Source organism: Macrobrachium rosenbergii, chromosome 5 (assembly GCF_040412425.1).
Source record: "Macrobrachium rosenbergii isolate ZJJX-2024 chromosome 5, ASM4041242v1, whole genome shotgun sequence".
NCBI lineage: Eukaryota > Metazoa > Arthropoda > Malacostraca > Decapoda > Palaemonidae > Macrobrachium > Macrobrachium rosenbergii.
In genome coordinates, this window is record NC_089745.1 from 22,835,442 (window position 1) to 22,862,602 (window position 27,161).

The 27,161-nt window shown below is 38.2% G+C and overlaps 1 long non-coding RNA gene across 1 annotated transcript in view; it reads left to right on the forward strand.

Moving 5' to 3' along the window:
- The first annotated feature begins 839 nt into the window (after window positions 1-839).
- LOC136838595 (uncharacterized) overlaps window positions 840-27,161 on the forward strand; it is a 508,758-nt gene continuing 482,436 nt past the window's right edge. Inside the window, exons 1-2 of the long non-coding RNA XR_010853048.1 lie at window positions 840-2,195; window positions 5,480-5,543. This is a non-coding gene — a long non-coding RNA (uncharacterized lncRNA). The remainder of the gene's footprint in view (window positions 2,196-5,479; window positions 5,544-27,161) is intronic.

The window sequence follows — 27,161 nt, forward strand, 5'->3', positions numbered from 1 at the left end:
TTGGACGTTGCACTATTATTTTGTTTAGACAGGAGTGGCATTTTGGTTAACGAACATTATAAGCTTATATTTTTCACAAGATGCGAGACAGTTTAAAAGGAAGACAGCCTCGTACAAATGAGAAAAAAGACACGTACATACATATACCTACACACGTATGTATGTATTTCCTTTATATGGAAACATGAATCATAGGGAATAATTCGTCAGAAGCAACCCAACACTTGTCCGGCACTAACTGATTGTATATTCCCTGAATATAGCTTGGTTGGTCAATGTGATTATTTCAATTCTATAATGAAAACGGCTATAACAACAAATAAGGTAAAGGCGCACAATGATAGCTATCCATTAGAAGTAAAAGTACCAGGAGGTCTATTATTATTTAAAGCAATTTGTGGATAAGGTGGCCCATTTCTATCGCCAAAATTAGGCGGATTATATATACATATATATATATATATATATATATATATATATATATACATACATAAATACATATATATATATATATATACTATATATATATATATATAATTATTTTACAGTTGCCATAATTTCAGTCCCCAATTTTAATTCTAAACATATTTTCACCGTATCCGATTAGTCTTCTGTTATAATCAACAATCAAAGGTATTCCAATGCATTGCACACCTAATCTGGCCGACGCATTGTCTTCTAATTTTTTAAAGGCAATCAGATTTTTTCTCTACAATGTCCAGGTTTTCGTATTCAACTTTTCCCTCCAAATAAACTTTTCCATAGTCTTTCTTACCACTCCCAATAAGAGATCGTTGATCATTGTTTTACACCGTCTACCTTTCCATCCAAGTTCACTTGTTTTTTTCAGTATGGAACCAGACAGCCTTCCTGGTTAAGCTATGGACTGCCGTTTGAACACAGCAGTATGGAGAAAGCAATTAAATACAAATGGATAAGGAGACCTACCAGGCCAGCACTTCAGTTGGGGCCACTTAGGACCCAAATGAAATCGTCGGTGGTAGTAAAATGAGCTGCCGTCCAAATTCAGAATAGTGAAAGGTGTCCCGACGACGATTTCCAAAATCACAAGAAGTCCTGGAGTGTACAAGGAAAGATTCAGGATAACTAACCTTCTGAACTACAAATATATTTTGAGTGGCAATCGCTTTCGCACTTGGTAACGAAGAAATTCCTCTTACCACCTTCGACTATTGTGTTACTGAGGTGTATCCCATCAAAAACACAAGCTTGATTTGAAGGGGACGTTCACAACATATAAATATCGAGATCCCACCAACAAGAACGACAAAAGAATTCCAATCTGTTTTTAATATTGTCTGAAGAGCAACTTGGTATCGTGGAAATTTTAAAGGCATTTTACTTTTTTTTCCACAAATATCGGCATTCATTCTCCATGAATAATATAATCTATATGCATTTTAAATATTTTATTTGGTTGTATTAAAGATGAATGTAGGGAAAATAATAATACAAAAACTAGGGAACAAGATATGAAAAGTCAACTGATGAAAGTGTTAAAAGCAGTTGTAGAAAGGGGAAATAATAATATTAACACTGATACAGCATGAAAATAAATAAAGAGAACGCGCCATCGAGACCATTTACTCAACAAACCTAAGTTCAGTTTTTTTTAATTCCATTTTGGAAAAGAATGAATGTACTGTACTTTCCTGTTAAAACATACAGAAGCCAGAATATAGAGCCAAATACCGAGATTTAAAGCAGTTTTAGATTATTTTTAGTTTTCCTTTGAACAAAACCAAGCACGGCAGCTTCTAGTGTGTATCGTTTATTTGTGTAAACGTTGGGCGTATCATCCTTGAAGGTGGCGAGGACTAACTAAATTCCCTTTCCCAGTAACTGTTTCAGTGCAGATAATTTATTTTTGTGTCAGACGTGTTTTCTTTATTTTTTTGTCAGTTTGTCCGCTGCCTCTTATGGATATCTATTTGACTGTGTTGGAACTAGGCCTAGGAGAGATCAGAAGATCAGTTTTCAAACATTCAGTTTGAATTTGGTCTAAACCTTCTCACTTGGCTTGAAAAGTGTAGATGTTCCACACCAGACCTCCTAAACCCTTCACACTTTACCTCACTAAGGGATAAAGCCAGTGCTGGTATAAGCCAGCTTAACCAAAACCCGCCAATCAGCTAACAGTGAAGAGATGAAAAAGCTTGTGTACCGAACAGATGGTAAGTATTGGTGCTGACATTCATGTGATTGCAAGGGCGTATTTTTTTTTTTACAGTTTTTCAAGATTTTAAGTTTGATGAACAAGCTATGGTTCCATTTAATGTAAAATGGTACTGATTTTGATGCCTTGCAGTAACAAAGCTGACATTCATGTAAAACTTTGATTGCAATGGCAATTGACGTTTTTCGTACGTTTTTTACAGTTTTTCAAGATTTTAAGTTTGTAGTTTAAAGCTATGGTTCCATTTAATGTAACAGTTCACTGATTTTGCTATGCCTTGCAGTAACAAAGCTGATGGTTTTGTTTTGTATCTGTTGCTAGAACGAGGGGTGGCCGAATGCTGGCTTAGAACACTGTTTAGTGTGCTTTAAAGGTCTGATTTACAGTTTAGTTCGCTGTCAACAAAATATTACTTTAAATTTTGTAAAGCAAGTTAACATAGGAAACGTCAATTGCCATTTGGGGTCCAGCTGGGAATTACAGTGAGAAACCCCCCTAGCCAGGTCAGAGCACGTCTCCCAAAGTTAGGTTTGGTAGGTAAGATCTGGTTGGGTCAGGACCTAACATTATGGAAAGGGTTATGTCTATTCATGTATGTGGAACCTGTTCCGGTCGACGACTGGCGGGAATCTGGCTACGCAGTTAAAGTAAAGTTTTACTGTATCTTTATGTAGGCTGCCAGTTTCAAACTTTTTTTTCTAGTTCATGGAAAGTAATGGGTATAATGTTGATATTTGCAATACTAGGCCTACTGATTTTAATGATTTGGCATGATATTTTGCCTAAACTTGCCCTCATATAGGTGTCATAAACCTGGCCTGTTATTGGGCTAATGGAAAGTGGTGAATGTTAGTCATGATGGTGTAATTGTAATTTTGATAATTACATCTAAAGGTAAATGTTTCTGAAACCATAAAATATACGGTATATTCCACAGGTGAAAGCAATTTTCCTGTTTTTAGTGAGTTTTAAATGTTTCTGACATTCATTTCAGTAGCAGAATAGTAGTTTTAGAGGTACTGGGCCACCTACCCTGTATATGTTACAATTATGGGAGCCAGTGGTTAGCAACAGGTTTTTTGGATGAAATACAGTACAGCTGTGTATTCTAACCTAACCAATGGCTCCAGATTGTTACTGTGCGGGAGGCTTCCCTCCCTCTTGGACCACTTGCCTATCTAACCTGGAGCTCTGTAAATTAGGTTGCGACCTTACTCAAACATACCAAACCAAATCAAACCTGACCCGACCTAACCTAACCTAGGATGTCAGGTGCTTTGCCTCAAGTGGACCCCCCACCTTACAACCTATGACACTACATTTAAATGTTAAGTTGTTATTTTAAACCGTAGTTGCATTCTGGAGTTGAAAACATGAATTTCCTGTGTCTTAATGTGGGTTTTGAGTGTATCTAACATTCATATTGTTAGCAAATCAGTAGTCTGAGAGATATTGGGCCACTCCTTATTTCCTAATATAAAGGGGGGATCACATGGGAGAATGGGGTTTTTGGGTTTTTGGGTGAGGAAAGCATTAAACGAGTAGAATGTATGGATGTATTTAACCAAACCTAGGATGCTGGGTCCTTAATTGGCTGGGTGGCTTCATGCCTCCTGACTCCCTTGCTTAGCTTAACCTTAGAGGATTATAATTTAGAATAAATAGATATTTGGGATGTGACCTAACCCAACCTGACCTATGATACTGGGGCCATACCAGACCAGGGGCCTTTAACCTTCAGGATCCCCTTACCTAACCTAATCTACAGCTCTGTAAATTAAAATTATTAGGGTTAACCCAATCTCACCTAACATAGCATGCTGTGCCTTTAACTGGCTGGGGGAATCTTCAACTTCCCTTGATCTCCCTTTATTTAAATATAAGGTTACCAGGTGGTGTCACTTTAAAGTCATTCAGGAAACTTTGTCTTAATGAGAATTAGAACTTACTGAAGTATCATGAGTTTGTTAGAATATGTCCATGTATTTCTCCATTTTTGTATTTCCCATCACCCAAAAGCCTTGGTTTTCCATGGTAATTATATACTGAGAACTTTTAATGAAGGGAAAAATTTTATTTTTCCAAATTATAAGGGTGTGACCTAACCTAATGCTGGGTCCTTACTTGGCCTGAGGGCTTCTCCCTGCTGGACCTACCAACAATAACCTGACCTTTGGCACTGTAAACTGAAATGGATATAGATTTGTGACCTAACCCAGCCACACCTATCTAGCCTAACTTAGGACACCTGGTCCTTACATGGCTGGGTTGGTGAATCACCCTGGATTCCCCACACTAAACATAACCTAGGTCACCAGGGTGTTACTTAGCTAGTAAGTGGTTTCACTTACCTTAATCTGATACCTTAATCTGATTCAGAACTTGTAGAGGTGTGATAGGGACGTTAGAATACACCCTTTTATTTCAGAACTGTTCAAAACATGCAAAAAAGAATTTGTGGGAAATTTTGCATTATAGCTGAAATAATCCAAGGAACAAGAGTCACGTGCTTTCACCAAACGAGCTTGGGATGGAAGAGCTAATCAGGTTTCAGCATTGTTCATGTACCCACATTTCCTGACGAAAATAACAAAACATGTTGAAAAACGTTCGCCTTCCTTAGCCAAAATGCACCAGGACAAAAAAAAATATCCAATATGGAGCCCCAGGCGCATGTACAGCATGTCAAAACATAAGCAAAGAAACTTGAAAAAGTCTGAGTGGGTAGCAATATTCGTTGGTTAATATCTCTTTAACTGTAAATATGTGATAGATTTTAATATGCTTTTCAAATTGAGCATACTGTATTTAGGAGACTTCAGAATAAAGATTGTTTTTAATATTGAGAACTAGTATTGAAATAAAAAAAACTTATCTGAGGAAACTTTCATAGTCTTTAGGATTTGTGAGTTAGTTTTCATAGTTTATACAGTATCAGCAATTAAAATGTGAGGGAATATTGCGTCACTTAATCAGACTCTGAACAGCATCTTTTCATTCTGGCTAGTACATCATATTAGCCTATTTCAGGGTTGGATGTATTTGTGGATTCCATTTCATGTTGACATTTAGCTCAGACTTCTTTTATTTTAAGGAGATTGTTATTCATTCTTTTACGTGGTGTGAAATTTATAACACAACTGAGCAGATAATAATTTAAATGATTGAGATCCGTTTTTAAAGCATCATAGCTTAATATTCTTCATTTTGTCATGAAGGCAAATTAATTTAACATGCAGGGTTATCTAGAACTAAATAAATTGTATCCAAATATACTTTCAGATGTTCCTGAATTCCAGTGTACATTCTCAAGCCAGGGAGCTTTTTCGCAAGCACTTCTCTCCAGGTTAGTCATCAAAGTTTGGCATGAAATTTTCAAGGTTTCTTGTATACCATAACAACTATTTATTTTCTTAGTTCCACTCCTACAGGGGCAGTGACCCTGTAATGGTGGAGGTCTCTCCCATTGCCTTGTTCCGTAGGTCTTAAGTTCAGGCCTGTTGGAGGTTTCTGACGACCAGTGAACTAATTCAAAGTACAGACTAGCCCTGTTTAGAAGTTAATGCACCTTAACTGAAATACTTTTTAATTTTAAGGTAAAGGTACATTAGCTGCTAATTTGAATTGGTTAAGTTTATGTAAATTTAAAAGCTTTTACATGTACATTTGATAACTAATTCATTCCAGAATAAGTTTTTCAATATTTAATAAGTTGTAGTTTAATGTAAAAATAATTTTGGGATTTTAAGGTTAAACATTTTTAATAAGTAAATTCTTACATTCAAGAGTAATTAAATTGAAGTTGTCCTTAGCTTGAAAAGCTTTAAATAAAAAAAAAATTAAATATGTTGAGGATAAGGAAACTGATGTAACTTTTGCTCACTGCATGATTTAAATAAGACACTGTGATTCCTTTGATTTATACTTATGACTTAAATTTTTAGTTTAAAAGATTGGAGTCAGTTTAAAGTAGTTTAAATCTACGTAACTGTGTGGGCAGAATTTAAAGTTGGTAACCTTACGAATTAACTTTATGCCAGCAATACAATGAACAGACATTGTTTACTTGTGGTAGCAATACAATAAGCAAGCCCTTGCATAGGTACAGCAAATGAACCTTTGCTAACGAAGTTGTTCAGTTTTATGTTGGTAGTCTTGATAAACATATGCCACATTTTGCAGACTTGCTCAGCAGTTGTGAACACTGTATTTCTAACACACTCGTAACTTTATTAATGACTTGTTGACATTTGTCTAGCACCCCATGCCACATGGTATGTTAGGATTTGGTCATTACCCTGTCATCACTTGATGTGTTGGCATAATTTTGTCCGGTGCCCTTGGCTGCTTCATCTGTTGGCTTTGTTTGGCCCCCCTGGCTACTTGGCATTTGTTCAGTACCCTTGCCACTCAACTTGTCATTTGTTTGGAACCCTTGGCCACCAGTTGCATAGCCATGGGGGTGGGGAAAGAGGAGTGTGAGGTTGTTGATGTAAGGACACTATGAGCCGTTAGATTGATACAGGTGGCATTGTGGAATGCGAGGTCAGTGTTGGGCAGTATTTTGTATGAAGTCGATGTGGGTACAGGGTAGGATGTGATGTGAGGTCAGTGTGGGATGTATGGTAGTTAATTTGGGTACCTGCATGAGTTTGATGTAAGGGCCAGAGTGTTGTCTATCATGTAATGTTAAATGTTTTTGTCTTATATCAGTGCACAACACATGTGAAGAATATATTTACTGTTTAAATTAAAGAAAAATCGTTTCAAGCTCACAGTATTATTATTGAATTCTGATCTAGTAGGTTGCAAAGAATAGATGTTGGTGGAGACTTTAATGACTGCAAGAGTATGATCTTTGGTATTCCTCATGGTTGTATTCTTGTCATTGCTTATTTTATATATGCACAATGCAGTACGTGATTTTGTCCAGTAAGTAAGCTTGTTGGTTATGTAGGTGGTGCTGCTATATTTGCACTGATTCTGTCTCTGATTATATTTTTACATTGATCATGTTTCTTAAACTACATGCAACTCATTTAAAGTACCATCCTCAATTCTGGTCTATCTCTTTTTCAAATATTCAAGATTGGTACAAGAAAGTCTTACAGAGTCTTCGGAGATTTCCCAGTTTTCGACTAATGTTTGTGTTCTTTTTTGAATATTGTTCCCAAGTTTGGCCTTAGTCAGTTGATCTGCATTCTAAGTTACTGGATAAACACTTGTGTTCCATTAGATTTTGTATTTCAGATGTTACTGTAGTAGTAATATCATAGTGTGCATTCAGATCCTCTTAGGCTGTACCATCCACCATGGGATACTGGATTTGTAGTTCATTCTAACAATTTGGCTCTTTTTTTTTTGTGAGGTGTACAACACAATTTTATGAAGTCTGTATTCCAGCAATGACCAGATTATGGAATTAACTTCATACTCATGTAGTTGAACATGAGGAATTTGAGGGGTTAAAACTGGGTGTAAATATTTTTTTTTTATTGTAGAGGCTCACATGAGTCCCATTTCATAGTGTAATTGTCTTTTAATGTTGTCCTTTATTTTCTAGTATTTATTCTTTTATATTTCACTTTCTGGAGTGGGCTACATCCCAAATGTAGCCCTTGGGCTTGTAGCATATTCTTGTACTATGGTTGCTGTGTGGCTAGTGTTGATAATAAAATATTCTTGAATTAGGAGGAGTTTTGTTTATAGTAATTTCAAGTAGCTTTCTTTGCTTATTCACATAGTGGTTGAGAGAATTTAAATGGAAAGCTTGGTTCCTCACTTTCAAATCATTAGAGTAATCTACCCTACTTGAAGCTAAGTTTGAAGGTTGTTGCGTATTTTGTAAGCTTACTGAAAACTCTCTTCTTTGATGTATTCAAGCGTGAAAGAATAAGCAACCTCCTTTGCCTCCAGAGTAAATATCAGAAGGGATGGTAATTATGATAGTCATTCGTACAGTTTTCTGTATGGCTTTTTTATTTACAAAATGAAGCCCCAAAACTATGAACAAAAATTTTTTTAAAACATTTAAAAATCTCTGAAAATGTTAAACTAGAGATCACTTTCTGGGAGACATGGGAGGTGTATATTGCAGATACACCCTGTAGGGGGGTTAGTGCCGTCAGTGCACCTCACGAGATGCACTGTAGGCATTACTTAAGGTTCTTTGCAGCGTCCCTTCGGCCCCTAGTTGCAATCCCTTTCATTCCTTTTACTGTACCTCCATTCATATTCTCTCTTCCATCTTGCTATCCACCCTCTCCTAACACTTGTTTCATAGTGCAACTGCGAGGTTTTTCTCCTGTTACACCTTCCAAGCCTTTCTACTCTTAATTTCCGTTTCAGCGCTGAATGACCTCATAGGACCCAGTGCTTGGCCTTTGGCCTATATTCCATATCCCATTCCATTCCATTCCATTACAGAGACAAGTACTGTAAACCATAAATTATTTAAATCTTCCTCAGGATTTATTTTTTTATCTAGCTATTGCAGCGAACTTGTATACAGTTTAGATGACAAAAGGTGATTGCGTCTCTCTCTCTCTCTCTCTCTCTCTCTCTCTCTCTCTCTCTCTCTCTCTCTCTTTTTGGGACTGGCGATAATTCATGGTGGGCCATGTATGCCCCCTAGTAGCTATGCCACTGCCTGACATTTGCTGTGTACCCTATGGCCACATGATGTGTACCCCTGGTAACTTGCATTGCCATTTTTGTACCCCATGGCCACTTGGTATGTTGCCATTTGTTTTGTACCCCATGGCTACTTCATATGTTGACAATTGTTTGTACTCTGTGGCCACTTGACTCGTTGGTATTTGGATTGTACCCCATAGCCGCTTGATGTGTTGGCATTCGGTTGTATTCCATGGGTGCTTGATGTGTCAGCATTTATTTTTTGTATCCCTTGGCTACTAGATGCGTTGGTATTTGTTTCGTACACTAGTACCACTCGGTGTGCTGACATTTGTTGGTATTCTGTGGCCACTCAACATGCTGGCATTTGTTCTGTACCCATAGCTGCTTGTTTTTGCATATGTTTGGTACTGCTGACTGTGTGACTTGTTGGCATTTGTTCAATGCTCCTGGCTGCTTGACTTGGTGTTTGTAATCTATAGGCACACAGTTTGTTGGCATTTTTCATAACCTCAAGGCCACTGGTTTGCATTTGTTTGGTAACCTTGGCGTCTTGACGTGTTTACATGTTTGGTATCCATGGCTACATGACCTGTTGGCTTTTGTTTGGTACCTTGTGCATTTTATTTGACTTTGCTCAGTAACCCTTGGCCACTTGACTCGCTGTTGTTTAGCCTTGATCAAAGGCTTTAAAAGTGATTTGCTTAGTGCAGGATTTGGGTCTGTTTTGAAAATTGTTCGTAGAGAAGTTATTAAACTTCATGTAGCAAATTGTATGTTGATCCAATTAAAAGTTAATTGTGATGAATCTTACCTGTTGCAGTTTTCCTTTTTATGTGTCTGCTGAAACAAAAGTATTTGATTTTGTACAAATAGGGTACTTTCGTAGTTTTAGTTTATGATCATGGGCTGCTGTGTTAGATTCAAACAGAATTTTTTGGTTGCTGCCAAAAAAATGGTTAATAACCATTGGTCTAAAGTTTCATACTTTAATCCACAAGTCCAAGGCTCTTAATCAGAGCTGGGGCAGACAATACCAACAAGTAGCAAAATAACCAAAAGAATTTGTGGAAGAAGTAATTTTGTTAATTGGCTTTTTACAGTTATACCACGCAGTAAGTTTTGTCATTGAATGACTTAAAAAAATTGAAAAATCTTCGTAGTCTTCATGATTAAATTTGGGAACATTTGAACTTGAAACACAACAGAAAAATTATGACCCATTATCTGAGCATCACTAAAAATAAAACAAAATAGTAAAGAAGAAAAGAAATATTCAGAATTAATTATGTATTGCATCATTCCACGAAAATACACAAAACAGTTTACGCTTAAACTGTACCTCATATACCAACAGTCAGCAACTTATAGCTTTATTTTCTTCCCCCAAAAAAGCTATTGTTTGTTAGAAAACACTGTAATAAAAAATGTTTAGCAAAAAATCATGATAACCCATTAATTACTTCATAGCATTAGAATGTAATTAAGTACTAACCTTGTACGTGCGCCAACCACACTTAAAGATGATGGTATGGAAGCAATTCTCTCTGGCAAATCCTATTTCCTTGTTGCCAGTAAATGCATCTGAAAATTGCCATTTATTGCCATGAGTTAGATTTTTTTGTCCTTCTACGGATGATGGAAAAGTATGTGATAGAAATTTGAATTATGCATACTGTGTGTACAGTTGTATTGTAAAGCTGTGATTCTGGAATTTTGAGTAAATAACTTTCAGTGTAGATGAAAACATAAGTTATGATAATATGCAGAATTTGGAGTATTCCTGTTTGCTTCACTAGAAAAAGTAAACTTTCTGACTCAAAAAAAAAAAAACATCCGAAAATATTTTTGTTGTGAAGATTCATAGCTTTAAAGTGCATAGACCAAAGTTCCTACAGGGTATATCCCATAGTTTTTTTCAGTTACAACCAAATGTGTAAAGCTTCAAGTGTCAAACTTCAGTGTATTCTTCCGTGAGAAAGTTTGTAGTGATCTCTTTTTACAGTTTTCTAGTCGTCCATACCTTAGTTTAAGTCTCACAGAGAGTATGGCAGCTTTTGTGATATAGGAACAGTGAATTGAATCTTTACATGCAACCAAAGGCCCTCATTTCATCAAGAATGCTCGGAGAGTATTGTTTCATACTGTTCAACATCATATTCCTAACGCCAAATCATCCTGCGACAGTATTAGATCCAGATAAGGAGTATCCTGCAGACAGGCTTGGAATGAGGTCTGCTTATTGGGCAGTGGTTGCACTGATGTCAAGGACACTTCTTCCACATATGAGAGATTGCATTGTAATGGAAATGTTCCAGATGACAATGCAGCAGAAAAGTCAAAGCATCTGCTTACAGATGCCTCTGAAGCTGCCATAAATGCCCGCTGTATCATATTTTCAGATTCTTGTGACTTGTGACTAGTGTACAGATCTCTTCTCTCTATGTTGGTAGTTTCTCCTCTCTTATCAAATGTGCCCTAAAATAATGAACAGTCTTCATTACTTTTCAAGTACTTACTTGCCTGTTTGTTGAGCTGCTTTTTATCGCCAGTAACAGTCAGTTGTGCATGCTGGGTGGTGATTGGTGCAGAAGGTCAACTAATAAACCGTTCCAGTACCTGTGGCTGATTCCTTTGTGCTGAATTCATTTTATCTATCAGAGCCTGAATAGAGATCACGTTTGGAGATGATCTCTGCAGTTTTGTGCTTGAAGGGAACATTGTAGGTGTGCATACATCCCACAGGAAGCCAACCAGGTATCCAGAAAGGGGCATGTTCATCATCAATGAGTGTGGCTTTTAATTTTTTCGAGAGCTGATTTTTATACAACCTCGGTTTCGATGTCCCGTAGAGATTGATGTAAATATGGAGATAACATATCACCAGAATGCAAATAGGGGAGGAGCAGTTCTAGGGACATTAGATGCTCATTGTCTGTATCTGCGTTATCGGATTGCTGTTGATATCTTAGTAAAGCAGGCATCTATGTCAGTTTCAGAGGGGGCATGTAGTGGCTGATGATACAGATGTGTTGGCCATCCTATTTCTCCGTTATTGGAGCAAAATCTTCAAGTATTCAGGCATTTATTTTTAGACAGTGGCGCTTATGAGGTTTTAAACAAGATATTAGATATTATAATAGTGAGTTCAGGTTCTGTATAATTATGAATATCCTAGTATAAATAGTGTGAATTGTGCAGGTTGACAAAGATATTTGATCTTTGACCTGTGTATAAGCATGGTCTAGAAAATGAAGGATACTACATTTAATTTGACCGGTATAAAGGTATTTCTATTGTCTTTTTCCCCACCCCCACCATAAGTGTTATACTGTAGGAGAGCCTTAATTGTAAATGGGAAGAAAACCATTGTATGGAAACGCTTAGTGATGGAATGTTTCAAATATTTCCTAGAATCCTGTTGAAAATTTCCAAACTCATCTAAGAAAAGACTGCAATTAACCTTGGTCTCTCGGTAGAGGTAGTGCCCCTAGTGTACCTCATGTGGTGCATTGTAGGCATTACCTTGGTTGTTTGCAGCGTCGCTTCGGCCCCTTTCATTCCTTGTACTGTATCTCCGTTCATAATATATTTATCCCATCTTACTGTCCACCCTCTCCTAACATTGTTTTCATACTGCAACTGCGAGGTTTTCCTCCTGTTACACCTTTTAAGCTTTACTACTCTTAATTTCCCTTTCAGCGCTGAATTATCTCAAAGGTCCCAGCGCTTGGCCTTTGGCCTAATTTGTAAATTTCATTCCATTATCCTGGGTCTTTTCTAAGACATCAATATAACTTTGACATTGATGAGAATGAAATAAACTACCTGTTGAAAGGTCGGTATTTGTGTGTTCATTTTATTCAGTGATCCTTGGCTTTGATGGAGGAAAAATAATAATAAACAAATGGGAATGAAGGGCATAGGTTGTTTGAGAGACTACAGTAAACGTAGTTCTTTTTACACCACAAAACATATCTTACCCACAACCGCACGTAGAGGTCAGGTGAATGTAATAAGGAAGTCATATTTTAGTGCTCGTCTCAAAGAGGGTGACATGTGATTGACTGAAGAAATCAAAATGAAGTTAAAATGGAACATATACATTCATATAATTGCAGTCTCTCTCTCTCTCTCTCTCTCTCTCTCTCTCTCTCTCTCTCTCTCTCTCTTTTTTTGTTTGTCATTGATGTTCAAATGTATAGGGCCTTCCAGTGCAGGAATATGAAGAGATTCTGACGTCCGTAGCAGGATTCGAACCTGGATATGGAGTATCAGAGTGAGGTCGCCATACTGACCTTACCCGTTCAGATATTCTGGTTGCAGGTTCGACTCTTGCCGCAGACGTCGGAATCTCTTCATGTTTCTTGCGTTTGGATCTAAGGCTTTGTAGTGACAAGTATATCCAAGTGCGAAGAATTCGAGAAGTTAAGGGCCATTGCTGTTATTACATATAATATATCTATATATACTTATATATATATATATATATATATATATATATATATATATATATATATATATATATATATATATATATATATATATATATATATATATATAAAATATATATATACGGACATATACATACGGTGTGTATATATATATATATAAACTATTTATATATATATATATATATATATATATATACGGTATGTATATATATATGCATGTGTATACATTCTATGTATATATATACAAATATACATGTATATATATTATATATATATATATATATATATATATATATATATATATATATATATATATATGTATATATATTATATATATATATATACATATATATATATATATATATATATATATATATATATATATATATATGTGTGTGTGTGTGTGTGTGTGTGTGTGTGTGTAAAAGAAGGAAAGAGTGAGGAGGAATCTTTAAATATATGCATGGGTCGAGTGCTAGTGACGAATGTCCCTGCTTATCCTCTAGATGGAAAGTGAAGGACAGAAAACACATTTGAATTGTTGAGTGGTCTTGTTCCTGTAGGAGGGCAAAAGGAGCTTCTTAGGATTAGGCCCCACGCCTATGTCATGGCACGTGGCACGAAGACAATGCCCATGCCCATGTGGCAGTACACGTGACACTTCACTACGTTAGCAACTTTGTCTCACCTGGTCTTCAAACCACAATGACCTTTGTTATGGCAAAATGTCACGGCTAAAGATCTTCTTTTCTTCTTCTGCGAGCTGACAAAAGCAGCATAAATTTCCGCGATATTCTCTCTCTCTCTCTCTCTCTCTCTCTCTCTCTCTCTCTCTCTCTCTCTCTCTCTCTCTCTCTCTCTCTCTCATATCCCTGATGCCGTTTCGTTTTGTTAGTTCTTTAGCGTCCTTTTGTATTCAGTTTGTTTTTTTTGCTTCATAATAGATCTGCCATATTTTCTGAAACTGGAATTCTTCTCCAGTGATATTTAAGAAAGCGGATCTCGAAAGCATTGCAGAGATGCGAAGCTAGAATTCTTGCTGAAGTTTTTCTTGGTTGTAACAGTGTCTGAGCCATTCTGTAGAGCTGAACCCTCTGGGACAAACCTTGGCTATTGTTAGGGATGCACCGGTAACATTTTTTCAACTGAAGCAACTTACTTGGATCTCCCTTGTGTTGTAGGGAAAGTCGTTTATAAAATTGCATCAGTATTATTTAATGCAAGTTAAAGATAAAAGCTTTAAGGCATTCTTTGAATTCCCTCATTAAAAGTGAAGGGGATAAATTTAGTCGAACATTTATAAGGTTACTGACTTTACATCTCTGTTTAGAGATTCCTTGAAGTTCTAAGTACCTAATTATCCCGTAGATATCCTGATCATTAAATATTCGGTGGATGAAAGAATGGGAATCTTACGAATTTTGAGAATCTCCATCGCATCCACTTTGAGAGCGATGCTTAAGATTTTGTCGGAAAACTCTCCAATAACATATGGCAATTACTGAAGAGAGCATTTTCCACTGAAACCCTTACAAAGGTAATTGGATCACCCCTGAATTTTATTGGTTGCGGAATCCTCACAAGCCCAATATTTCCCTTCAGTAATTGGCGAATTCTTCGTTTTTTATATATATATATTTTTTGACGCATGTCCAGCTAGGTAATTGAAAAATAGCTAGTTAAGTGAAAAACAAAGAAAAAATTTTCCCCAGGGCTAGAAAAATAGACGTGGAAAACAGTCTAGACATGAAAAATTCAATCGTTACTCTCTTGAAAGGGTAAGCAACAGTGGAATAATTTATGACCAGTTTTCATTTGGGAAAAGTTCGATATAAGCTCAATGACCGTGTGAAGAAGATTCAGCGAATCCTAATACGGGGTGAGGGGGTGAGGCAAAGGCAAAGCCGAAGTATGTACTGTCTCTGAGGATAGATTCGATTAAGATGAATTTGTTAGTGCGGAATTCATTTTTGAATGGCGCCTCCAAGAAAATGAGAAAAACTGCTAAGAACTCGCCTTAAGAACTCGAAAAAAACTTCTCAGAACACCCCACCTCTTCCAAGAACACGAGAAAAACTACTCGGAACACCCCCCCACACCACGAGAAAACTATTCAAAGCTCGACGTAATGTGTTGGACAGCTCTCCTCAAGATTTACTTTTTTTTATAATTAATACTCATTTACTTTTTTTTATAGTTAATACTCATTTTAAATTTTTATTGCATATTTGCCTTTATTACACGTATCATACCCCAAAGTGAATTATATGCATATGAAAATTATTAAAGTCAACATAATCATAATTATCATTACCATTTCCAGTCTGTGGCAAAATTCCAACGCCAGTATCTTTCACTCTCACAAGTCTCCACCTATCTCCATCCTCCCTTCTCATTGTTCTCATCAAAGTGGTTTGGGTCTTCAAACCAATGTTGTGAGGAGCTTAGGTGGCACATCGCATAAAAAGTTCCTTTGATGATAAAAAGGGTGCATCCTAGCAATCTCTGCTTCCTTTTCATAATTTTTCTATCTATGTATGGAATTTTAGGAAATTCACTTATGGTCTCATTTCTCAGTATTTTTCCATCTGACTCAGTGGTCTCATTTCTCAGTATTTTTCCATCTGACTCAAATATTCTTGAAGTTTCCAAATCATATTCAGAGTAAAAGTGTAACCATAGAATTTTACTATAGCTCTGTATTGAGACTATATTTACAACACTCCTGAGGGAGAGTTCCGACCAGAGTCTAATGTTTGTGATTTACTACACAGGGATAATAATCCCAACTGTAAAACCTACAGTATTATATACTTCAGTAATCTTTTGTAGTTTCTTGTGCTCAACCCAAATGCTGTATCCTCAATAATTTTTAGTAGTTTTTGGTGCCCTGTTCTTATGCCATGTCCTCAATACTCATGGCTAGCATCTGGTACCCATTCATTATGTCATATCCTCAATAATCTTTGGTATCTTCTAGTATCCAGCCTTTATGTCATGTCCTCATTACTCTAGCTTCAGGTGCCCAACCCATCTGTTATGTCCTCAATACTTTTTCCTAGTGTCTGTTGCCCAGCCCATCTGTCGATGTCCTCAATATCCTTGTCTAGTATCTGGTGCCCAGCCCATCTATCATGCCCTCAGTACTTTATTCTGGCTTCTGTTGTCTACCCCTGTCAATCCTCAATACCCTTTGGTAGTTCCCAGCCATTCTGTCATGTCTTCAGTCTCTAAGTCAGCTAATGTTCTGTAGCCTCTGGTCATATCCTCGACAATCTTTGATATCTTCTGGTGCCTAGCCCTTTTATCAAATATTTTGCCCTCTTTGGTATCTGGTGGTGCCCAACCCTTTTGTCATATTCTCTGTACTCGGCTAGCTTTAAGTGTCCAGTTGTGATGTCATATGCTTAACCTTTTTTTTTTTTGTATCTTCTGATGCACAACACTTTTGTCATATCCTCAATACTTTTTGATCTCTTTTGATGTCCAGCCATTCTTTTATATCCCCAACACTCTTTTGTAGGTTCTGGTATCCAGCCCATGTTAGCACACTCGATACTCTTTGGTAGCTTCTTGTGCTTAGCCCTAATGCAACCCATCATGTCATATTCTCTATACTGTCGGCTAGCTCTAAGGGCTCTGCCATGGCCTGATTTTGGTACCCATCTCACATGTCATATCCTCAGTACTCTTGGCTAGCTTCTGGTGTTAAGCATTATTGTCATATTCACAGTACTTCTTGGGATCTTATGGTGCCCTGCCCTTATGTCATACTATCAATACTCTTTGCTAGCTTTTGGTACCCAGCCCTTGTTATAGCTTCAGTACTCTTTAACAGCTTCTGGTTCCCAGCCCTTATGCCATATCCTTTCTTCTTTTGGCCAGCATTTTGGCATATCCTCCAAATTCTTGGCTAGCTTCTGGTGACTAACCCATAAGTCATATCTTCAGTATTCTTTGGTAGCTTCTGGTTGTCAGCCTGTATGTTATATCATTAATACTTTTTGCCATCTTCTGATGCCCGGGCCCTGTGATAGGTAGCATCGGGTACCTAGCCATGATGCCATATCCTCAGTATCCTTAAGTAACATGTTTCATATCCTCAGTACTCATTTGCAGTTTTTGTTGCCCAGCCCTCCAGTCATATCCTCAATACTATTTGGTAGTTTCAGGTGCCCAGGCCAATCTTTCATATCTTTAACACTGATGGGTAGCTTCAGGTGTTCACCCCTTATTGCACAACTTCAGTACTCTTGGTTAGCTTCTGGGTAGTATCAAGGTAATGCAGTTATCCTGCGAGAGGGGTGATTGAATGGGGACAGGAACTTAATGCTTTCAATCTCGGCCCTTGACAAAATAAGAAGGTATATAATTAAATAAAGAGCTTTAGTTCAGTAGGTTAGTGGGGTCTCTGTGCATTCTTACATAAAAAAAAATGCCGCCTTCATTTTCAAAATCCTAAGGGTGTCCCATTCAAAGTTCAGGATTTCCCCCCTTACCAGAAATTTCCATATGATGTAAATCTGAAATGTTTATGTCCCTATGCAAAAAGTAGTTATTTTTCATATAATTTCAGCTTGGGAAATTCAGTAGAAGCAATAATTCAGGGATATGACAACATTTTGTGAAACAACAACACTGACGGTGATGTAGAAGTAAAAAATATATACATTAACTGCATGATAGGTGTGTTCAACATGTCCTGTCGATTTGGTTTCAATATCTCGTTTACCAAGCACCTTAATATATCTGCTTATTACTTATGTTGCCTTGCAACCTTTATAATGTGTTTCATTCACTAGAAACTAGAAAAGTAATTGTTGCTTTTGTGATGAAGGTACCACAGCATAATGAGATAATAGTTACTTCACTGAAAATGCAAGTGGCAGTAGTTACTTCACTGAAAATGCAAGTGGCAGTTGTATCCTTTTCCTCATGCAAAATTACCATCTTATTTACAAGGTATAAAGGACCTGTGATGGGTTCACAGTTTAATCGCCACTTTATAATGAGGATATATACAATCAAATTTCCATTTCACTAGACTTATTCAGTCTTGATATAGGTGCCTGTCACGTTTGTCTTACAGACTGGCATTTATAACCTAGATGTTGTGATGCCAGTTTTAGTAACCATAAATCAATAATGTCATACAGCCTGTAAGTAGCCAAGGAAAACAGGTTCCACCTGGTATCCAGAGGTTTTGTTTCAGCAGTAAGACATTACAGTAGTGTTAAAATGTCTCCTGCAGGAAATTACTGAAGTGGTAGTGTAGTGACCATGCGGCAGACCTACGATCAAAATCTGCTTTCTCCCGTGATGAGTAACGTGTGAGGAAAAGCACGCGGTTGAGAGAAACACAAATTCTCTCATACGTCTTTTTTGCAAATATTGTCACCTTTCATGCATTTGTATCGTATGCTGTTACGCCAGCCTTCCAGTAATGTTTATGTAACTGTCGATCAGATGTTTCGTATCCATCCATATATAAATCTATGTCTGTGAAGAAACACAGATGCCTGAATTTAATCCCTTCCTCTAAGCTGTAGACCTCCGTACCTCATTTCATGCCTCACTCACATTGGTGACCGCCGGAGAGATGCCTGACCAAGCCTCCAGCAGCGACCCCAACACCATCAGTGAAAACCTCGCAGCCGCCTCCATGTGCCTACCGCCCTTCACGCCTCACCACCCAGAGGCATGGTTCTTCGGGAGGGAAATGATTTTCCGCACAAAGAAAATCACCTCAGCAATGCAGAAAGCAGATACTGTCCATGAGTTCCTGCTGGACGACGTCTTTGAGTAGATAGCAGGATGGAATCCCCCGTCACCCCCTATGTATGGTACCGAAGTCAGATGGAACATGGTACCCCTGTGGAGATTACCGATGGCTGAACATGAAAACAAAACCGGACAGAAACCTCTATCAAATAAAGCAGACATAACAAATGAAATGACTGGAGCAAGAATATTCACAAAAATCGATCAGCTAAAAGGGTGTTTCCAAGACCCGGTAACAAAAGAAGATATCAAGAAGACCTTAGTCATCACCCCATTTGGCACCTACACATTCAACTACAGCTGTTTTGGCTTCTGTAACTCAGGGGCAACATTCTAAAGACTGATGGACAAGATGTTCGGGGACCTTCCATTCTATGTGGTATTTGTCGACGACAAACTTATCGTCAGTCCAAATTTCAAACAACACCTCAAAGATGTGAAAATAGTGCTGCAAAGACTGAAAGAAAATGGGACATGAAACAAGTGAATGGGCAAAGAAAACAAGTGAGTTTCTGGGGCACCAGGTGAGTCCAAGGGGCATCAAACCTCTGCCAGAGAAAGTAAAAGCAATAACTGACTTCTCCAAACCAACAATAGCAAATTTTCAGGTTTAGTAAATTATTACCACCGATTCATACCAAACCACGAGAATTATGAGCCTCATATGTATTTGCCTGAAAGGAAATACAGTAAAACAAAATTAAGTTGGGGAGAAAGTCAAGACAAAGCATTTATTTTAGCAAAAAAAGTAATAACCTCTGCAACACAAATATTTCCTTTACCCCATAGGTCCCTCACCCTGACAACCGACGCAAGCAATACAGCAATGGATGCCATACTCGAGCAGTACACTGATGATGGTCATAGGCTACTGGCCTTCAACAGCAAAAAACTAACTGTAGCAGAGCAGAAGTATTCAACATTCGACAGGGAGCTCCTCGCAGTCTACAAAGCAGTCCGTCACTTCTGTCACATGCTTGAGGGACAGCAGTTCGTGATGCAGACAGACCATCAACCGCTGGTGGACGCCTTCACAAAGTCAGCAGATGCATGGTCGATCAGTGCGACAACAGTGGCATCTGTCAGCGATAGCCAAGCACTCCTGCACCATAAAATACCTGAAGGGTTCAGCGAACACCGTGGCGGACGCCCTATCAAGAAACTGCACCAACACCATCCAACTCGGGATAGCCTATCCCGAGATAGTGGAGGCTCAGAAGGACAATGAGGTCCTGCAGCGCTATGGCGGATTAACCCCGCCCTCACGTCGGGCGACCTGTCAATCAACAGCGGAACAACAGCCATCACCTGCGAGATGAGTACTGGACACCCTTGACCATACTTGCCAGAGGGACTAAGGAGAGCCTTTGCTCTCGCTCACAACCTATCCTACCCATCGGGCCGATCAACCACCCAAATCATAGCAGAGTGGTACATCTGGTGGGGGATGAGAAAAGATGTGAAGACCTGGACAAGAGGGTGCATCCCATGCCAGGTGTCAAAAGTCACGAGACATGTCGAAAGTGGGATAGAAGAGTTCAAAACAATGAACTGCTGGCTCGCCCACATACATACATGTCGACATAGTGGGACCTCTACCCCCTCAGAGGGGTACAAATACCTGTTTATGATAATAGACAGGAACACCAGGTGGCTGGAAGCAATACCCATCGAACAGCAGACAGCGGAGAACTGCATTAAATCCCTCATTGATTAGTCAGTAGGCATGGAGTCCCCAAGATCCCCCCCAGATCATCACACCAGCGATAGGGGCCGCCAGCTTCACATCCTCCCTGTGGAACGCCCTCGCCGACAGTCTGGGGACGAAAATAATGCATACGACGGCCGACAACCCTGAAGCAACGGAATGATCGAGAGGATGCACCGGTCATTAAAAACAGTACTCACTGCCAGATTCCAGGGTGGGAGTTGGAGAAAAGAACTGCCATGGGTCCTTCTGGGACTGAGAACGACACTGCACGCAGCATTCAACGCATCTCCAGCAGAAGTCCTGTATGGCCAAGCGTTGACGGTGCTAGTGGACATCTTCCAAGAAAGAACAAACCTAACAGCACCATCCGACACCTGAAAAGTGATAGAAAAAATATACTGACCAAGACGACCTACAAGGCAAACAGAAAAGTATACATCCCAAAGATTTACAGAACGTAAAATCGGGGCTCATGCACACAAAGCCCCCCCACCCCTCTCCCCAGCGTACTCTGGACCAAACCTCATACTCCAGAGAGGACCGAAGGCCTACCAGATGACAGTGGATGGGAGGACAACGTTAGTTTCAGTTGACCAGTTGAAACCTGCACTCATACCAGACACCGGCCCACATACATAGGCATCTCCTTGGGAGGGAGTCCTGTAACGACCACACATTAGACCTACGATCAAAATCTGCTTTCTCCCGAGATGAGTAATGGGTGACGGAGGAAAACCACGCAGTCGAGAGAAACAAATTTTCTCGCACGTCTTTTATGCAAATATCTCAGTCACTGTGTTGTCACCTTTCATGTATTTGTATCATTTTGTATTCTGTTACCCCAGCTTTCCAGTGACGTATGTATAACTGTCAGTCAGATATCTCGTATCTATCCATATGTAAATCTATGTCTGTGAAGAAACACAGACACCAGAATTTAATCCCTTCCTCAATCTGTCAAGAGGTCGGGACTTCTTTGTGGCTCGCACGAGCTATTGACCTGTGTGAAAGTTTTGTAAATAAATTAGTAAGCTGTAGACCTCCGTACCTCCTTTCTTACCTAACTCACAGTACCATACCCAAATGGTTTTGTAACAGGTTGACAGTGCCATATACCACAAAGTAAAATGTATTATTTTTTTATTAAATCTTGACTAGATGGTTGCAGAGCAAGAAACACTTTTCTTTCCTACAACAGCTATGATGAGACTTCCTCCATAGTGCAAGGACACATAAGGTGCTTGGTGTCTCACTGAAACACATTATTGACAGACCTGCTACTTTCACATATTTTCTGGATTAAAAGAAAGTATAGTTGAATTATCCATTATGTAAGACACGGCACTGAGATTAAACAAAGGTAAAAAAACCATGTTGGCAATCAAGATTAAGGTACTTGAATATTCTAGTACTAGTAATGAGGATAAATTTCCAAGAATTCCACGAACTCTTCTCAAATGAAAAGACGAACATGAAAGATTTCTTCGTACTTGAAAAAGTGCTGAGAGAGAGAGCTCATGCAAGGAAGCCTGATCCAGCCTTACTTTTCACTTTTTTGCATCAGTTGGATTCCATTAAAATCTGAGCTTCATTGCTGTGTCTTCACGGGCCCAGTCACCAGAGTTAAAATCTTACTTTGGTGTCTTTACAGGCAAGGATGAGTGTATGACACTTCAGAAATTCATTAAGTATTCAAAATACTGTACTGAAACCTTTTCAACAAGTTCGGATGCTACTAGACAGAAGAATTTGAAAGTATGGGTACAGACGTATTGAAAGAGATTGCAAGAAAACAGACAACCTCTGTAAATTATGTCTTGACGGAAGTTTTTATCTCATGTTGATAGTTATACGAAGCTCATTATATTCTTCCTCCACTTCTTCTCGGTTTAATCGTAGTCGGGGTCTCTGGTTTGGATGAGCCGCCTCAAGCAATTTCTATCTTGAACTGCTCATTTCAAAATTGGTTTGTAGATGATTTATGGACGAGTGACCCTCCCGACTCCAACCTTCCCTGTTTATCCGGACTTTGGACTGGCACTGGGTTGGGATGTTAAACTTATCATATTAGAATTGAAAACACGCATTTGCTTGTATTGGATTAAGAATGGACATACGGTTACCATCTTGGTGTCCGGCTAAATATAAGATAGGCACCAAACGAGTCCACACGGGACAACTTTCGGGCAATGGGGATAACCTGAATTGCAAATCAGACACGTATGGTTTCTGAAATAGGTAATATCAATGTTTCCAGAGGGAGGTCAGTGAGACCCCACCCATCGACTCCTCCCCGTCCCCTCCCCAAAATTTTGCACTGGACAACCACGTAAAAAAAAAAAAAAAAATTGTCATGGACTCAACTTTTAAAGCAAGTTGGGGTGGAAAGAGATTATTAGTCAGGGGATTCTCATCACTGATGTTATTACTAATACTGGTAGCAGTACTATTAGTAGTAGCAAGTTTTTTTAAATAAAATTATGTTCACCGGTTGTATTATTACATCTTTCATAGTAATTAACGTTATTCTTATTCTTTTGCGTTAGCAAGCATCGCAATTATTATAAGATATCATTAATTGTTACTACAAAATTTTTTTTCTTTATTCAAAAGAACTAACAATGTCCATAAAGTCTTCACTCGAGAGCATCAGATAAAGTAAGAATTCCCGCATGGACTGTAACCAAGAGGGGACACTCTCTCTCTCTCTCTCTCTCTCTCTCTCTCTCTCTCTCTCTCTCTCTCTCTCTCTCTCTTTCTCTGTTCCTTGTGGCGAATCCCTCTCCCTCCCAACCAGCATTGCACCGCTGCTTGTAGTAAAAGTGTGCTGTCCTCCTCCTCGCTCCTCCCTCATGGGCTGCCACCACCCACTTTGGGGATCGCGGGACGAATAGTTTGGGAGATTGTGAGAAACCAGGTGTTGCTATGGGGCTCTGTCCTCTATACGCTGTCGTCAGGGACGAAGGGAGAGGAAATAAGATTGCTCTCATAAAGGAGGAGAGACTGGAGAGAGAGAGAGAGAGGGAGAGAGAAAGAGGCTGACGAGCGTTTTTGTTATACTCGCTTTTCTTATTCCTTTCTCGCACCGCCGCGTGCCATTTTGTTCCATTTCTCTAATTCATCCACTTTTCAAGGCTCTTTCATTGTTCATAAATGAATTGAAGAGTCCGAGAGGCAGATAGACAGGGATACAAGTTTAACGAAGAAATAAGTTGACAGTGCGGTAAAAGAGAAAGCGTAAGAAATGAAAGGTAACGAGAACAGCGAAACAGGCGATTAGGAAAATGAAATACAAGAGGGGACACTTGCCATTCAGGGGATCTAAAATGACGTGGATCACATTGCCACAAACTACATGAAAACATTTTGATGTTTTCTGACAACTTACAAATGTGTTTTGACAGTCTTTATTTTCAATATTTCTCAGAGACGTTCTAGAATAAATTTAATGTTTTTGGAGTGGGTTATGTGAAGTATTCATCAACGCTCCCAGTTCAGGAGTCCGATGGCATCATTAAAGAAAGGTATGATCTGCTCTCGTAACTCGTTTTGACTCGAGCACTTCCACTGCAGTTTGAATGATTGAAAATACGGCTTTCTGAACTTTACTTCTGGTCAGTCATATGAGAAGTATTGTCTTCTGTAGGGATTAGCGGTAGGCAGTCCCTCATGAATTCAAATTTATCCATTAAATTTTTGAAGTTCCTAAAGCCGTTTGTTGAGCTGCTCGCAGCATCTATTCTCGAGAAACGCCAGATACCCAAGCTCTGGTATAGTTCACTTTTTTTCAAAAGGTTTTGCTCTTATATTTTATATGAGCTCGATAAGTATATGCAGATTGCAGGCTTATAGATATGTTAATCATTGACTGGATTGATTTTAATTATGTCTGGTGGTGTGGTTATCCATGCTTAAATGAGAAATGATCCCTTGATGCACATTTTCATTTCATTTAGTTGCCTATTTATTTCTAAGTCGCAACGATAAATTATATAATATATATATATATATATATATATATATATATATATATATATATATATATATATGTATGTATATATATATATAATGTATATACATTTATATATATATACATTTATATATATATATATATATATATATATATATATATATATATATATATATATATATATATATATATATAAAATGATATATATTACTAGATTTACTGTGTTTATTTTTGACGTTACTAGATTTACTGTTTTAGTTTTTAGTATTGCAAAGTAAAACAAATAGAGGAAAAGACTGCGTGCTAAAGCAAATGCGGAATGTAATAACTATAATCAGCTTTCGTATAGATTTTCAGCCGAATTTCGTCATTAATCTCTCAATTAGCATGTAAATTTATGAGCACTTTAGCTTCAATATGATAAGGCGTTTAGCGTTGCTGATAAAGATTTTAATTTGATGGCCAGTTTTATCCTGTATCACCTTCGATGCGGACAGGTAAGTCCAGAAATGTGTGGGGAGGCTCTCCATAACTTTCTCCCAGAAGTTCCGAGCCCAGAATTCGGCCCCTCATCAATAACGCTGTTCCTACAGCCTGGAATTACTTTTCGCCTCCGCCGTAAGGTTGCCACACTCCTGCCCCTTTTGTAAGTGCTGCTGCCATTCGGACCACGAGTGCTGCTTTACCATTGCTGTCGTGAGTAATGTGAGCGTGGCGGTCAACCGGTTCGCTTAGACTAATCCTCCTCCCTCCCCTTCTTCGTCTTGGATCTATGTTATTTGGGCCTTTCTGACCTCCTCCGGGATTCTCGAATCCCGTCATATGTTTTAGTGGCAGTGACAGTTCCTCGCTGCCCAGAGGAACAAGTCCATTCATACATTCGCAAGTTTCCCCTTCCTCTTATTTCTGATGTGGACAGGCTGAATTTGTGTGGCCTCGTCTCAGAAAAAGGAAAATGAAGTTGATTTTACTGTTAGATGTGTTAGAACTGTAAATAAAGAAACGTGTGCATAACACTGATATTATTATTATTATTATTATTATTATTATTATTATTATTATTATTGCATAAAGTAATGTAGACTGATATTGCAGCAAGAAGAGCTTACCTGGTTTTTTTCCAGGAAATTTTACTTTTCATGGCAATAAAGATTAATATTTAAAGAGCCCACCTTTTAGTTACTGGGCTTAATTTTTCTGTCGTCCCACCGTTTAATTTTTTAATAGTGTTCCCTCCCACTCGGACCTGCAACTGGCTCAGTTCTGTCTCCCCAATAAATAGTTTGCACTTTCTTAAGTCTTGGACTCCTAACTCTCCCCTCGAATTTTTAAAACGTGGGGCATTCTGTAGGTTCTCACTGAATTTTCCACATATAGATTCATTTCATCGCCTACCATTTGCTAAAGTATCTTATATGTAACCCATTTTTGGTGATGAGTTTCTGAGGATGTTGGAGGCGGGATAAGAGGGGGATTTATGAAAGAGTATCTATTCTGTGTATTTGTATACAGTGAAGAATTTTTGAAAGTTTGTTCTTTTTTCATTTTCCTTGGACTATTTTTTTCTTGCATATTTATGGGGACAATTGACTTTTCAAGCTGGCTTCGTATGTACTTAATATAATAATAATAATAATAATAATAATAATAAGTAATAATAATAATAATAATAATAATAATAAGCACGGGAAGTTATCACAGATGGCTGGATACGTATACAGATTTGGGTGGTGCTTTTTCTAAAATTTTATAATTAAGAAGAATAACCCAACTGGGATTCTCCAGAAGATCGTGTTAATTCATTACATATGACCTTCAGGGGAAGTTTTTTTTTATTTTTTTTTAATAAAGGTTGAAACCCTGAGTAAGAAATCTCATTCTCTTCGTGTAAGTTGTAAGGTATACGACAGGAAATCATTCATCCGAAGAAACAAGAATAATTCAGTAGTATAACGTAGTAGGAGAATGAAGTGGGGGATGTGGCAGCTTAGGGGAGTTCTCACCCTATATCCTTTTCACGTTTACGGACTTTGATCCGTGATTTCGGATAATTTTTCGTTTTAGAGTTATTTGGTATTGGTAAAAAATTTGATCTTCGTAATTGGAAGAAAATGTAAAAGACTTAGAATTTTAACTGGAACTGATTATATTTTGAGAAAAATCTTGCCAGTGGATGTGAAGCTCATTTGTGAAGGAAATTAAATTGAGGTTTGCCCTTCGAAGGAATAACCTGATGGGAAATAAAAACGTCACATAATTTTTTATACTTTTCAGTTTTCTGTAAAAGAAAACTATTGTGCTGGCTTTATTCTGTCCGCATTTTTTTATGTCCGCACTTTTTCTGTCCGCCCTCAGATCTTAAAAACTACTAAGGCTAGAAGGCTGCAAATTGGTATGTTTATCATCCACCCT